We start from the raw sequence: 17,179 nt of genomic DNA, 5'->3' as shown, positions 1-17,179 counted from the left end.
TTTTTTTTTTTACTTTAAGTACCGTTTTTTTTTTGCCAGCCCATGAGCGTGAACAGTTTTAAAGTGCGACATATTGGGTATCCATTTACTCGCCGCAACATCATCTTTTATCATTTTGTTAAAAAAAAAAAAAAAAATGGTATTATATCATGGTTTTGTTTACTGAAATTCATTAAAGTGTATTCACCCCCCACAAAATTGCGTTTGAAAAAATGCTGCACAAACAATACACGCGTTTCATCAACGTCCATATATCTGAATATACCCAAAAAGGAAGCAGGACTTGCACGGTATCAGTGCTCCATTGAATAAACCTCATGCTCTGCAGAACAGCAAAGAGCCATAAAAAAGACATAAAACAAAATATAAAAGAAACAACAAGAACAAAAATAGAAAGTGGGGTGGATATCCCACAACCAATAGTGTGGGGTGTGGTGGGGGGGGCGAAGCGCAGTGTAGAGCATTCTAATGATAGAGTTTTTACGGGTACAAGGCCTAATCTGTGGGAATCTCTAGGGCAGGGATATGCAATTAGCTGGCCTCCTGCTGTTGCAGAACTACAAGTCCCATGAGGCATAGCAAGACTGACAGCCACAAGCATGACACCCAGAGGCAAAGGCATGATGGGAGTTGTAGTTTTGCAACAGCTGGAGATCTGCCAATTGCATATCCCTGCTCTAGGAAATAATACATCCAACCGGACCAAACATCCATGAATTTGTCATACTGGTCCCAGCGTTGTGCCTCCATAGTAGCATCCACCTCCTCCTTCCAATCTAGAAGGGAGGGACGGGTGGATTGTTTCCAAAACCTGGGAGGGGGGAAAGCAAGGATTTAGCGGCATTAAGCAAATGAGGTGCAACCCTCCGAAGGACGTGTGCCCCGAACTTGTCTTGCATACAACAGGTACACAATTGGCGGCCAACAAACACTAACAAAGTGGAGTCGTGTTTGGTGGGCGTTGATTAAGAGCATGCGTGTTTGTACTTTGGACTTGTGTACAGACGATAGGAAAATCTGACAGACCGCTGTTCGCTGAAAATTTACTAGCCTGCCATCCAACTTTGGAAAGTTGGCCAACAATTGTCTCAAGGAGCATACGAACAGTCGGATTTTAGGCCATCTGTCATCACACAATCCCCTGCCGAAAATCCGATTGGAGGCTTTAGGGAGGATGCCACTCCATGGAAAAGAAAGTGTAATTGGGAGCACTCTCTGGGTCATAGGGTTGTTTTGGCCTCCAAAAAAAAGGTCCTCCGAGGTGGGAGGTCCATCAAAAAGGTGAAGAAACGTGCCTCGCTGACCGCAAATCCCTCCAACACCTATCATCCCCTGTCGGGAAACATTTGTACTAATCGATATGGGGTTCTATACCATCTGGAGATAAATTTATATGGAGGATTCTTGGGTTTGAGAGCTGACCGAAGAGGAATGGGCAAGTTTAAAAGAAAAAATCTCTGAACCTGGGGAGGGCATAAACTCCTGACCCAATTCCCTCTCCCATTCACACAAAAAACAAACAAACACACACACACCCCCCCCCCCCAGGACCCTCATCCCATCTCCCCCCCTCCACCCTGTAAACCCAGCGCCAAGCCCTACATTTGAGCCAATAAGGGAGTAGGGGTTCTAGGAGATTCACACCCAATGATTCAAAGACGGTAAGGATATAATTATATAAATATATATATATATATATATATATATATATATATATATATATTTGGGGGGGGGGGGGGTTCTATGTAATTATCTAGAAAAACAAAGTCGATTTTTACACGTATGTAAGAAGTGTCAGAATCCTCCCGGTATTGAAGTGGTTAGAGGGACAAGATTGCATTTTAATACACTATGTTAAAAAAAAAAAAAAAAAAAAAAAAAAAAAGCTAAATCTTAACTATTTTTAGGAAAAATTTAACTGCTCTAGCTGAAATTGGTCTTAAGCAGACTATTACTGCTGTGCTTGTTCTTGCTGTTCATACAAAGCTCATATTGGTGTATAAGAGTGTTATGGAGTACTTTTTTTTCATTTAAAAAATATAAATAAATAGATCCACGTAAAAAAGAAGTGGACTTCGAATAAAAAAACAAAAAAAAAAAAAAAACAAATACAAACAGTGCAAAAAATATATAGTAAAAAATGACACTTACCAGGAAGATTATTTCGTTCAAAAAAATTGTAATTCATCCATGAAATTACTGCGTATTGGCCATATCAGATTTCACTATAGAAAAGAAAAAGAAAAAGCATCATAAATACAGAGAAATATTCCAAAATTAGATCATCATTTGTATTCACAGTCTATACCAGAACGCATATACGACACTGTGTGAACTATATTTATGGACGCAAGTTTCATAGTAAGGTTGAATAAAGACACCAGTCCATCTAACAAGTTCTTGGCTCATTGCTGCAATCCAATCAATCTTAAAGAGTCACACCATGTATGCACCCACATGAGTTTTATCTCTACCATATTATGTTATCTATGACATATTTCTGCTCAGGGAACACCTTGCAGTCCACAGTCTGGAATGGACCCCTATCTACCGGCCCTCCGTCTATTGGCTGGTCCTCTTTAGGATAGAATGGACCCCTCGTTAACCGGCCCTCCATCTATTGGCTGGTCTTCTTCAGGATAGAATGGAGCCTTTTCTACTGGCCCTCTGTCTATTGGCTGGTCTTCTTCAGGATGGATGATGTTGGGCATCACTTGCACCGTTACCGGTAGCACCCACAAATTGCCACCTTTTGTACAGCTACTGCGATGGCGGCACAGGAATTAACCAGTTTAACCTGGGAAACTGACTGCAGCCAACCCACTGGAGACTGGGCGTACCTGGAGACCCCCCCCCCCCCCCAACCCACTCCCTGTTGCTAAGCCATGCTCCTTTCCAGTTGGATAACGAAGGACAGTTTCAGCCAGATCCCAAACGTCTGCATTGTTTGCACATGATGCAAAAAAGAGATACAGACCACCAGTAGCTTAATTAGGAGAAACTGATAGGTGTCAACCCATTGGAGACTGGCAAGCTGGCTATTCCTACTACAGGAGCAGCTGGAGACCCCCCAGCAACTCTCTATTGCTATACCATTCTCCTTTCCAGTTGGATAAAGAGGACCAGTTTCATCCAGAGCCCAAGACTCTGCACTGTTCACACCATGGTACAGACCAGTAGCATGAGTAGAATTAACTAATTGGAGACGACCCATTGGAGACTGATAAGCTGGTCCCTCTACTAGAGAAAAGATGGAGACCCCACACACTGTCGATATGCCATGCCCCATTACAAGTGCCCAAATAAAACCAGTTGCAGCCATATCTCAGACCTCTGCACTGCCCACACCATGACGTTGAAAAAAGCTACAGGACCAGTAGCTTGAGTAGACAAACCCATTGAACGCCAACCCATTGGAGACTGGCAAACTGGCTATCCGCTACTAGAGAGGAGCTTGAAACCCCACCCACTGTTTCTAAACCATGATCATTTCCAGTTGCCTAAATAAGGCTTCTTCCAGCCAGATGCAAGGCCTCCGCACTACTAACACCATGATGTAGAAAGAGGCAATAATGACCAGTAGCTTGAGCAAGAAAAACTGATTGGAGACAACCCCTTGGGAGACTGGTTAGCAGTATTCTCCTGCTGAAGAGAATAGGGACCCCAGGTTTAGGAGGTTCTTTTGTGGGCAGGTGAAGGGCAATACCTGCCAACAGCAACACCATAACCATTATTATATATCCACCATTATATCCAAGTGTTTTTTTTTTACAAAGCAGAGAATGCCTCCAAACATATCCCATGGTTTGCAGCAGGGACATTATGGCAAATGAAGTGACAAAAAAGAATAAAAATACACAAAAAAAGGGTGCAAAAAATGTCCCCTACAGAGAGAAACAAAAAAACAAAGTTGAACACTGTGCACCCTTTCCATTATTCTACCGATCTCCACCATCCCGTTGGCAGTGGGGAGTGACGCCTTGCAGTGTTACAACAGAGTTCCCGTGTGGTGACCGATACCAAAATCATTTGCTTTGTATGTGCCCTTTCCCTAAGTGCCAGTGGTCCTGTGTGGATGAAAAATCCAAGACTTTCACGTCCCTGCTGCGCTCAGTGGTTCCTGGAAAGACAACAATAGTAATAAAAGTAAAAACGACAAAAGCGTTCAATGGCTGACCATGTTCTTTGGGGAACCACTGTTTTTAAAAACTACAAAAGAAAAGCTCCAATTTTGTACGTAGCAACCGGATAAGTCTTCTGCATGCAAAATAATAAACACAAGAAGAACCATCGCCACAGGCAAGGTACAAATACTTTTCTCTGTGTGTGTCACGGAGTGGCTTCAATATATGTAACAAAACACAGCTATGATGATAATGAAACCACAACAACCGAGTCAACACAAAGCAAATCTACAGCATATCGGAAGAAGGCTATAGACTTTGTATGGTGAAAAGAACATAAAGTTCCAATATTGATTCACAGTCATTTGTATGCAGATCTTGTTCTCAAAAGCAGCCGATCGTCCGCAGCTGAGCTGAACGCAGTTTGCAGTTGGGTTTTAATAAAAAAATAAAATAAAAAAAAAGGCAGATTTCCTGTATCAGGGAGAGTACAAATGTCCTTACGAAATAAGGATTTAAGACTAAAGTCGTTCGTGTCCTACCAGGCACTTCCACATCCTTCCTGCCTAGGCGCCAATTTTCAGCTTTCAGCGCTCACACACGTTGACTGACAATTGCGCAGTCATGCAACACTGTACCCACATGACATTTTTCAAATTTTATTCCCCATAGAGCTTTCATTTGGTGGTACTCAAGTATAAAAAAAAACGAAATTTTGAAAAAAAAATCCATTTGTCATAGTTTGTTATAAAATTTTGCAAACAGGTCCCTTTTCTCCTTCACTGATGTGCGCTGATGAGGCTGCACTGATTGGCGGTGATAGGGGGCACAGATGAGGCAGCACCGGGGGAGGGGGACCGATGAGGCAGCACCGGGGGGGGGGGGGGGACCGATGAGGCAGCACCGGGGGGGGGGACCGATGAGGCAGCACCGGGGGGGGGGGACCGATGAGGCAGCACCGGGGGGGGGGGGACCGATGAGGCAGCACCGGGGGGGGGGGGACCGATGAGGCAGCACCGGGGGGGGGGGACCGATGAGGCAGCACCGGGGGGGGGAGACCGATGAGGCAGCACCGGGTGGGGGGGACCGATGAGGCAGCACCGGGGGGGGGGGGGGACCGATGAGGCAGCACCGGGGGGGGGGGGACCGATGAGGCAGCACCGGGGGGGGGGGGGGAACCGATGAGGCAGCACCGGGGGGGGGGTAACGATGAGGCAGCACCGGGGGGGGGACCGATGAGGCAGCACAGCACCGGGGGGGGGGACCGATGAGGCAGCACCGGGGGGGGGGAACCGATGAGGCAGCACCGGGGGGGGGGGAACCGATGAGGCAGCACCGGGGGGGGGGGGAACCGATGAGGCAGCACCGGGGGGGGGGGGGGAACCGATGAGGCAGCACCGGGGGGGGGTAACGATGAGGCAGCACCGGGGGGGGGACCGATGAGGCAGCACAGCACCGGGGGGGGGGGGACCGATGAGGCAGCACCGGGGGGGGGGGAACCGATGAGGCAGCACCGGGGGGGGGAACCGATGAGGCAGCACCGGGGGGGGGAACCGATGAGGCAGCACCGGGGGGGGGAACCGATGAGGCAGCACCGGGGGGGGGGGGGGGGGACCGATGAGGCAGCACCGGGGGGGGGGGGACCGATGAGGCAGCACCGGGGGGGGGGGACCGATGAGGCAGCACCGGGGGGGGGGGACCGATGAGGCAGCACCGGGGGGGGGGGGGGACCGATGAGGCAGCACCGGGGGGGGGGGGGGGGAACCGATGAGGCAGCACCGGGGGGGGGGGGGGGGTAACGATGAGGCAGCACCGGGGGGGGACCGATGAGGCAGCACAGCACCGGGGGGGGGACCGATGAGGCAGCACCGGGGGGGGGGGGGAACCGATGAGGCAGCACCGGGGGGGGGGGAACCGATGAGGCAGCACCGGGGGGGGGGGGGGAACCGATGAGGCAGCACCGGGGGGGGGGGGAACCGATGCGGCAGCACCGGGGGGGGGGGGGAACCGATGCGGCAGCACCGGGGGGCAACCGACGAGGCAGCACCGGGGGGGGGCAACCGACGAGGCAGCACCGGGGGGGGGCAACCGACGAGGCAGCACCGGGGGGGGGCAACCGACGAGGCAGCACCGGGGGGGGGCAACCGACGAGGCAGCACCGGGGGGGGGCAAACCGACGAGGCAGCACCGGGGGGGGGCAACCGACGAGGCAGCACCGGGGGGGGGCAACCGACGAGGCAGCACCGGGGGGGGGGCAACCGACGAGGCAGCACCGGGGGGGGGCAATCGACGAGGCAGCACCGGGGGGGGCCAATCGACGAGGCAGCACCGGGGGGGGCAATCGACGAGGCAGCACCGGGGGGGGCAATCGATGAGGCAGCACCGGGGGGGGCAATCGATGAGGCAGCACCGGGGGGGCACTTATAGGTGGCACTAATGATGCGGCACTGGTGGGCACTGACGAAATGGGACCGATAGGCAGCATTGATGAGGCGGCATGGATAGGCACTGGTAGGTGACATTGATGGGCATTGTTGATACTGAAATGATAATCAATGCCGATTCCCCTTTAACACAAGCCGGTTATCAGCTCTCCTCTCCTCAGGCTGTCAGCATGAGGAAAGAAAAGCAGATAACTGGCATGTGTTAACGTCTGATCAGCTGTCTCCAGCAACAGTGGTAAAAGGACCGCTTTGAATAGCCCTTTACCCCGACCTGTCATCAGCGGAGTTTGAAGGACTCCGCAACCACAGAGTGTGCCGCAGGGGATGCGCGGGCAGTGCCATCAAGGGAGAACGTCAACAGTAAGCCCATGCTGTAGCCGTCATCAGGCTATAGCGCAGGCAGGAATGGGGTTAAAGAGCAGAATTCCAGCTTTGGCATTTGGACCAGTAGCACCATGCGATACGGTTACTGTGCATTTTTTTTTCCGCCCGACGATTCATGGTGTGAGCCGACGCTAAGCCAAAGCTTAAAGGGGAAGCAAACTCTCCTATCCTTTACATCCATAAAAAAAAATAAAAAAAAATTAAAAACCTGCCAACTCTGCCTCCGTTTGATCTACTGTCGCCATGCGCTGCACATGTGATCAGGTATGACCCCAGCCATTTGATGGCTTGACAGTTTGGTGGACAGCACAAGCAACTGTGACAGTTATCATTCACAGAATGCCTTGAACGATGGGGTTTAGTTCAGCTTTAACGGTCATAGATGATAAGGAGGAGGAGACACATCTGGAACCTGCACCTATAAAAAAAAAAAAAAAAAAAAAAAAAAAAAACACACACACACACACACGTCGGCATTGCCAGCTCCTATATTTTGTCACACACTGGTTCCCTTTAAGTGAAGTACCAGCGTGCTGCCGATTACACATGCAAAAAATATTCAACAGACCATCTGCAAATTGCAAAACAAAATAAGAGAATGGTTGCCAAATGCAGTGCAACTACGTGGGGTTTAGTTTAGAGAGCCGGTTCACTTCCTCGAGCAGCAACATTCAGGAAGAGGCCGACGTTACGCAAGTGACCGCCGCAGCAGAGAATCCGGTGATGGCTGTTTCAGGTGTATTAGGTGGTTGTACAAATAGACCACAAAATCAGCAGCTACAGAAAAACTCATTACAGACGAAGTCCATCAAAGTGATCCTCCCGCCCCAGGATCCCCTACAAAAGAAAAGGCCATCTATACATACAGTGCCTGAAAAAAGTATTCATATTGCCATTACCATATCATACCATATCATATAGCTATTACCTTTTGTACAACCACCCCCTCCCTTTAGAATGTAAGCTCTACGAGCAGGGCCCTCCTGTACCTTTTGTATTGTACTGTAATTGTGTTGTCCCCCCCTATACATTGTAAAGCGCTGCGTAAACTGTTGGCGCTATATAAATCATTATTATTATTAATAATAATAAGAATAATGAAATTCCATTGGAATTCCCCACATTTCGTCATGTTTCCACCAAAAAAACAAATTTTATTGGGATTTTATGTGATAGACCAACACAAAGTGGCACATAATTGTCAAGTGGAAGGAAAATGATACAAATAAATATGGGAAAAGTTTGGAGGGGGGCATTTGTATTCAGCCCCTTTACGCTGATACTTCTAACTAAAATCTAGAGGAACCAATTGCCTTCAGAAGTCACCCAATTAGTAAATAGAGTCCACCTGTGTGTCATTTAATCTCAGTATAAATACAGCTGTTCTGTGAAGCCCTCAGGAGGTTTGTTAGAGAACCTTAGTGAACAAAAGAGCATCATGAAGGCAGGGAACACACCAGGACAGGTCAGGGATAAAGTTGTGGAGAAGTATAAAGCAGGGTTAGGTTATAAAAAATAAAAAAAAATCTCACCAAGCTTTGAACATCTCACGGAGCTCTGTTCAATCCATCAGAAAACGGGAAGAGTATGGCACAACTGCAAACCTACCAAGACATGGCCGTCCACCTAAACTGAACGGCCGTGCAAGGAGAGCATTCATCAGAGAAGAGCCAAGAGGCCCATGGTAACTCTGGAGGAGCTGCAGAGATCCACAGCTCAGGTGGGAGAATCTGTCCACAGGACAACTATTATATCATGCACTCCACAAATCTGCCCTTTATAGAAGAGTGACAAGAAGAAAGACATTGGTGGAAGAAAGTCATAAGAAGTCCTGTTTGTAGTTTGTGAGAAGCCATGTGAGGGACACAGCAAACATGTGGAAGAAGGTGCTCTGGTCAGAGGAGACCAAAATTCAACTTTTTGGCCTAAAAGCAAAACGGCTTTGTTGTGGTGGAAAACTAACTAGCTTGGACCGGAAGTGATGTCATGACATTGCTCCAAGGCCCGAGAGCAGTGATTCTCAACCAGGGTTCCGTGGAATCCTAGGGTTTCCTCCAGAGGTTGCTAGGGGTTTCCTTCAGCATTGGCAATTTCTGCCTCTCAGATAAGTTCCCACTCACACCATTGATCTTTTAGCTAGCTGTAAGGGGGGTAAATCTTCCCAATGACCAAAAGTGTAAGGACCCTTCTTCAAACTGACCAACACACTAATGTATCATGAGTTGTAGATCTCCGATTTTTAGCAGGGGTTCCCCGACACCAGAGAACTATTTCAAGGGTTCCTCTGTGTTGAAAAGGTTGAGAAAGGCTCTTTGATCGCCTATGGGAGCAGCTGGCCGCACCGTTGGATTGTTACTCGGGCGAATGGACGAGTGGCGGGAGGGATGGTACATTATTTGGACTGGTTTCAGAAATCATTCCAATGACTCGCGAGAAAGTCGGCCGACTGAAGAAAGAAATGGTACCGGGGTTATGGACGATATCTTCAGTCACAATTCGAGTAAACCACTTGAAGACCACAAGGTGTACATAGGGTGGGGGGTGTCACAAAGTGGAGATGCACTTAGAGTTAGGGTTCAAGTTCATAGGTCAAAGGTCAGTTGGGGTTAGGACTCAGGGGATAGGAATAGGGACCTCCTCCAAAAGGTCAGCAGACGGGTCCCCAGAGGTCAATGGTCAAGAGGCATGGCTGACCCACCCCAACTAAGTCGGGGAATGAACAAGTCGGGTTATATGGCTTTGGTTTTGTCTTGATTGTAAGTATATAGGTTTGTTTTACAGATCACAAAGACATGCCAATAAAAGGGAATGAGTGGGGTGTGCTTGACAGAAGAGGGGAAAAAAAGAGGCCAAAATGATGGCACGCATCCAGGAGTCTTCATGACTCTGTGACCCTGGAAGGTTCGCCACTGGAGTCAGTCATTTTATTTTTATTATTTTTTTACGACACCAGTGGCAAACCTACCAGGGTCACAAAGGTCGCACTCGAGACCGGGCCCCGACGTTCAGCCACTGGTGTAAGTAATTTTATTTTTATAATTTTTTTACAATATTTTAGGAGCCCCATTGGAGGGCTTAGGTGAGTTATCAGGAGTCTAAACAAACCCTTGATGTTTTCAACTTTGACACAGAGAAAGGAGATGGAGGACAAAGCCCACAATCTCCATCTCTGCAGCCTCAGCTGCACAGAATGAATGGACAGGCATAGCTCTGTACAGAGGTTTTCCTTCATTCACAAACCGAAGCCTAGTAAACTCAGTATACTATGCCTGAGTTATGAATGTAGTGAGCTGTACAAATCACCGACTCTATTCATTCAGAAAAAGAAGGGGCTGGTAAATGGCATATTAAGAAGGGGGGGGGGGGGGGGGGGGGGGGGGCTTTCATAGCATCCTGAAGGTTCTAGTAACGCCTCGAAGTGAACATTCAGATTGTGGATCGTGTGCTCATTAACATCCTGCAGATGGCTATCCCAAAGTCCGATTTACTAAGGGCTCATTTACATGAGCACTGCCCTCTAAAAGAGCGATTCACAATGGATTGGTCTCCTCCTTCAAACCCTAAAAGCCTGCAAGCGCCGCACCGTAAACCACGAAGCATTACCACAAATAAGCAGAGCAAAGATTGGCATTAAAGCAGAACTGTAATACATGCTTACGTATTATAAAACAAAAAGGAGGAATTCCAACGGTGCAACATATCCTGGGACTACAGTTCCTCAAATTCTCGGCAAAAAAGTGCAACCGAAAGGACGAGCGTTATTCAGCAAAAACACTGCAACTGTAAAAGATAAAATGCAGAACGATGTGCATGCCTTCCCCACACCCGCAGAGTCATAGAAAGGCAGCAATCAATCCTCTATTCCGGTAGTAGGACCTGATCCAAAAACAATGGGTTTTAAAAAATATATAAAAAAAATAAATTTAAAAAAATAAAAATAAACACTCTTGCTCCTTTTTGAGCTTTTTTTTTTTTTTTTTTTTTTTTAAAGGCGCGCTTTCCCGCAAAAGATTCTGTCATGTGAAAATTGAGGTGAAATCACATTGCATTTGGAATACCGTCCATTCCAAAACGGGATTGTTTAGCAGCGTTTGCCATGTTATTTCAAATTGGGGACATTCTCTCCCCCACCGTCAACCCCCACCTCCTCCGGTGCTTTTCCCGGCTCGCCCCTGCGATCGGCAAGCCGGAGGACGAATTGCTCGCCGCCGGAAGTTGAGCATAAAGATTTCCAGTGGCCAGATGGTCCCCCAGTCATCTCTATGACGTCACGTCCGGGCCGGCGGACGTAAAACAATGCTGAGATATTTGGCTGGAGAGGCTGAGACCGTTTTATTTTTTTCGCTCTCGATCTTTCCAGCCTGGAGGAGAGATTGGGGGGGGGGGGGGTAATAGACCCCGCCCCATTTCCATAAAGAGGACCTGTCATGCACCATTTCTATTACAAGGGATGTTTACAATCCTCGTAATAGAATAAAAGTGAACAAAAAATAAATAAATATGCACCCACTTGCGCCCAGCCACCATCATACTGTGGCAGGATCCCGTGAACCCTCGTAGCTGTACGTCGGTCCCTTTAAGAGGCATAGCAAGCGTGCGTGCACCCGCTGCACAGCCGCGGTGCTGATGCTTGTGACCCCGTGGTCACGATGACCACCAGCCACGGGCGATCGCGGCACGAGAGGCCAGAACAGGGACGTGCGTTTACACACAAATCCAGGTATGTGAGGAGAGGAGAGACAGATCGTGAGTTCCTATGAGCTGGGAGCGACGATCTCTCATCTCCTATAGTCAGTCCCCTCCTCCCTACAGTTAGAACACACACAGGGAGCACAGTTAAACCCCTTGATCGCCACCATATAATTGTCAATCGACCCAAAAATTTGTCAAAAGTGTCCCACGTGTCCGCCATGTCGCAGTCTAAAGAAAAAAAATAAAAAATAAATATGGCAGATTGCAGCCATTACGAGTATAATAAAAATGCCATAAATCTATCCCCTATTTTGTAGACGCTATAACTTTTGAGCAAACCAATCAATATATGCCTTTTGCGATTTTTATTACCAAAAATATGCAATATATATATTTATATTATTTTTTTTAGGGAAAAAAAAAACACTTTATAAAAAAAAAAATTGGGGGATATTTATTACAGCAAAAAAGGTACAAAATATTGTGGTTTTCTTTTTTCAAAATTGTCACTTTTTTGTTTATAGTGCAAAAAAATAAAAACCGCAGAGGTGATTAAGTACAACCAAAAGAAATCTCTATTTGTGGAGAATAAAAGGACATCAATTTTTTGGGTACAACCATGCAATTGTCAATTAAAGTGTAGCGAAAAAAAATGGGCCTGGTCTTTGCGCAGTCAATTCTTCTGGAGCTGAAGTGGTTAAAGAGAAAGTGTATATATATATAAAAAAAAAAAAAAAAAAAAGGAAAATAAAGAATTAAAAAAAATATATATCTTTTTTTACATGCCAGAACTAAAAGCAATAATTCTAGGTCCAACATTCGCAGTCAACTCTAAACTGATGACCTGTAGTGGCTTTAAAGCATCTCCTATAGAAAACATAGGGCACTGAAGTTTGGTGCCAGTTCAAGACTCGGCATGTTTAGTATCCATTTTCTTGGCGCAACCTCATCTTTTAGATTTGACCTAAAAAAAATTAAAAAATAAAAATAATAAAAACTGCTGTCTTAATATCAAATGGCATTAATAAGAATGGAACTACTGCCATTTTATTTATTATTATTATATTTATTAAATATATCATGTTTTGGGGGTTTTATGTAAACTTCAGGCCTAAAATATATATATTTATTTTTAAACGCGTGCAAAAAAAAATTTTTTTTAAGAAACACAATCACGGCTCTGCCAGTGAAAGGGTTAAGGCGCCTTCCGATCAGGTCACGTGACCTTCAGTTCCATTTCAACCTTTAGCAGGTTGCGTCAACTTCCTCTATACGGCTCCTGTATCATTGCGTAATATCAGGGAAATAAATACGTCTGTATAGACTGGAATCAGGGATCAATAAGAAATCGGCGGAGACTTCAGTTTTAATACATTTCGCACATTTATAAAAATCACACGGACTCCTCCCATCACTCTCCAGCAATATTCCTGTGGATCCCGATGAGCCGCTCCTGCCAGGCTCCCAAACCAGCGTCCAAAGTGCACTGGGAAGGACCGGCAATAAAAAAAAAAAAAGCGCCTGGTTCCCGCTTCAGATTAAAGGAGCAGCCGGCCTCGCAGACATTAATAGCCACGCGGCATTAACAGATTGTGACAAACGCAAATTCCTTTAAATGCATTAAATCTATTTATAGTAGGAAAGGCCCTCATCCTTTGTACTCAGTTATTGTGGGTTCAGGAGGACGGAGACCACAAGATAAGAAAAGTCTCACTAATCGATCAGGAGGCACGTGACTGATCTTCATACGCCTCTTCCTCCACAGCCAGAAGATGATCTACAAAATCCCAATAGAGGGCAACCTGTTATTGCTTGAGGAACCCAAATTTAGGGCCCCCGACCATTATAAAGGGTTATCAGTGATGTTATTTTTTTTTATATAATTTTTCAAGTTCTATGATGAAGATTTGTTTCAACTTTATCTTAAGAGGCTGCAATTTAACTTTTTTATTATTAGTAACATCACCAAAAAACAACAGTGCTACCACCACTACCAATACAACCAACACCACCAAAAACAATACCACCACCATCAACCCCACCACTGCCACCAACAATACCACCACTACCACTTCCACCAACACCACCAATACCATCAACATAACCGCCACCCACCCCTACCACCGACACCACCAACAATAATGCCCCCAACAACAATACCGCCACTACCACTATCAACATCACCACCAATACCACCACCAACCAACACCAACAATGGCCCCAACACTACCAAAAACAAATACCATCACCATGACCCTCAACACTACCACCAATAACAATACCACCACCACCCATAACAATACCACCACCCACTCCTGCCACCAACAATACCATCAACATCACCAGCAAAAATACCACCACCAATACCATCAAAAGCAACACCACCACCAATACCATCAGCAACACCACCACCAATACCATCAGCAACAACACCACCAATACCATCAGCAACAACACCACCAATACCATCAGCAACAACACCACCAATACCATCAGCAACAACACCACCAATACCATCAGCAACAAACACCAATACCATCAGCAACAACCCCACCAATACCATCAGCAACAACCCCACCAATACCATCAGCAACAACCCCACCAATACCATCAGCAACAACCCCACCAATACCATCAGCAACAACCCCACCAATACCATCAGCAACACCACCATCACCACCATCACCACAACCCCCACCACCATCACCACAACCACAACCAATAGCAATACCATCAACAATTCCACCATTCCAAAATTGTATAATGTATCTCCAGCTTAACAATAAACCCCCCCCCCCCCCCCAAGAACTGGAAGACTACGCTGTAGCTGTCTTTTGGCTATAGAGCAGTCAGGAACAGGTTAAAGGATCTGCTACTGAGGGTTGGATGCCAGATAGCACAGCATACCTTCAGAGGTCTAGTAGGGTCCATGCCTCAAGGATGGTGGCAAAGGCGAGACCTACTCAATTAGGTGTATGGTCATATAGTCATGGCTGATTGGGGTACACACACACACACACACACACACACACTTAAAATGTAATTTGTAGAGGTCTTTAGCAGATACACCACCATCCAGTCTCACATTCTTCAGCACCAAATGTGGTGCTCTTGTTATCTTTGCAGGAAGAACGTTCCTAGGCAGTATAACCGTCCTGCATTTTCTCCATTCGCAGACAACGGCCTCAATTCACAAAGCTAACATACCAGTATAATCCAAATTTTCAAGAAACAGTTATTTTCAGCCAAGTCCAATGTGAGTTGAAACAATTCAGGCACGTCTGAAATAAAGATTCTCGAGCTAAAGAATTGTGAATGGGGGGTCTAATCCTCCATATCGAGGACTGAAGAACAACCAGGCCTTTCAGTTTCCTCCGCTTTTTCCCAGCATTCCGTATCTATAGAATTCCTCATCAAATGTTCTATGAAATCTCTTGTGATGAGGGCACAGCTCATGTATATCTCCATTGGCCACCAAAATGTTGACCGCACCTCTAATCCCACTCTATCAGACCGCATTTTGGAGCCATTTCTGCTAAAATCCAGGAGGAGATCAAAGATCTCAAAAGGTTCCCTCACACCAGATTTAGATACAATAACAAAATGAAGCCAAACTCCAGCTTACACTTTATAATCCATTACAGCAGGGTTTTTCCCCACTTGAGATAAAGTTTTTACGTGAATAAAAGCTGATCATTTTAAGCACCCCAGACCTTCTGGTTGGATCACCAGATGCAAATAGAAAAAAGCCTATGTAATATACACTGGTCAAAAAATAAAAAAAATAAAAAAAGGGAGGAAAATTTTGAAAACACATCAGATCTCAATGGGGGAAAAAAAACTCATGCTGGATATCTATAGTGGTATGGACTGGGCAACGGTTGGGATCTATAGTGGTATGGACTGGGCAACGGGTTGGGATCTATAGTGGTATGGACTGGGCAACAGGTTGGGATTTATAGTGGTATGGACTGGGCAACGGGTTGGGATCTATAGTGGTATGGACTGGGCAACGGGTTGGGATCTATAGTGGTATGGACTGGGCAACAGGTTGGGATTTTATAGTGGTATGGACTGGGCAACGGGTTGGGATCTATAGTGGTATGGACTGGGCAACGGGTTGGGATCTATACTGGTATGGACTGGGTAACAGTTGGAATCTATACTGGTATGGTCTGAGTAACGGGTTGGGATCTATACTGGTATGGACTGGGTAATGGGTTGGGATCTATAATGTATGGACTGGGTAATCCATTAGGAAGGAAAGGATACCACATTGTTTAATGGAAATGAAAATGATCACCCTGCAGAGGGCGGAATTCAAAGACACCCCAAAAATCAAAGTGAAAAAATGATACAGCAGGGGAGTAAATTTTGCTGAAATTTCATTGCAGCGACTCAGAATGGTCTCAGTAGTCTGGATGGCCCCTCATGCGCTTGTATGCTGCCTGATGTCGTCGGGACATGCTCCTAATGAGAGGACGGATGGTGTCCTGGCATATTTCCTCCCAGATCTGGACCAGGACATCACTGAGCTCCTGAACAGACTGAGGTGCAACCTGGCAGGATGGACTGAAACATAATGTCCCCGAGATGTTCTATTGGATTTAGGTCAGGCGAGTGTTGGGACCATTCAATGGCATCCATTCCTTCATCCTCCAGGAACTGGATGCATACTCTCACCACATGGAGGCCCCGTGGAGGAACCCAGGACCCACGGTACCAGTGTAGGGTCTGAAATGGGTCCAAGGTCTCAACTCCAGTCCTCAAGGCGCCCCAACAGATCATGTTTTCAGGATTTCCCTCAGATGAAATGCCTGTGGTAATTACTAAGGCAGTGAAACTGGTCAATCACCTGTGCAAAATAATGCAAACCCTGGAAAACATGACCTGTTGCTGCGCTTTGAGGCCTGGAGTTGAGAAACACTGGTCTAGCCTCTAGAGGTCTGTGCGTCCCTCCATGGACATGCCTCCCCAGACCATCACTGACCCACCAAACCAGTCATGCTTAACGATGTTACAGGCAGCATAACGTTCTCCATGGCTTCTACAGAACCTTTCACGTCTGTCAAATGTGCTCAGGGTGAACCTGCTCTCATCTGTGAAAAGCATAGGGCACCAGTGGTGGACCTGCCAATTCTGGTGTTCAATGGCAAATGCCAAACCAAGCTCACGGTGCCGGGCAGTGAGCACCACGCCCACTAGAGGACATCGGGCCCTCAGACCACCCCAACGAAGTCTGTTTTTGATTGCCTGGTCAGAGACATTCTTACCAGTAGTCTGCTGGAGGTCATTTTGTAGAGCAGTGCTCATCCTGTTCCTCCTTGCACAGAGGAGCAGATACCGGTCCTGCTGATGGGTTTAGGACCTTCTACGGCCCTGTCCAGCTCTTGTAGAGTAATTGCCTGTCTCCTGGAATCTCCTCAATGCTCCTGAGCCTGTGTTGGGAGACACAGCAAACCTTTTGGCAATGGCAACGTATTGATGTGCCATTATGGAGGAGTTAAACTGCCTGTGTAACCTCTATAGGGTCCA

The 17,179-nt window shown here is 46.7% G+C and overlaps 1 protein-coding gene across 3 annotated transcripts in view; it reads right to left on the bottom strand.

The window, feature by feature from the left end:
- Positions 1 to 17,179, bottom strand: part of STRBP (spermatid perinuclear RNA binding protein) — a 253,102-nt gene that overhangs the window by 216,282 nt on the left and 19,641 nt on the right. For all 3 annotated transcript variants that reach the window (XM_077469361.1, XM_077469441.1, XM_077469524.1), the window contains exon 2: positions 2,152 to 2,225. The gene's annotated coding sequence lies outside the window, so the exon portion shown is untranslated. The remainder of the gene's footprint in view (positions 1 to 2,151; positions 2,226 to 17,179) is intronic.

The sequence above is a fragment of the Lithobates pipiens genome, unplaced genomic scaffold, assembly GCF_037356315.1.
Source record: "Lithobates pipiens isolate NorthernLeopardFrog02 unplaced genomic scaffold, aLitPip1_a1.2 Scaffold_1, whole genome shotgun sequence".
NCBI classification, from domain to species: Eukaryota; Metazoa; Chordata; class Amphibia; order Anura; family Ranidae; genus Lithobates; species Lithobates pipiens.
The sequence above is the reverse complement of the archived record's forward strand: the minus strand, read 5'-3'. Positions and strand labels throughout refer to the sequence as shown.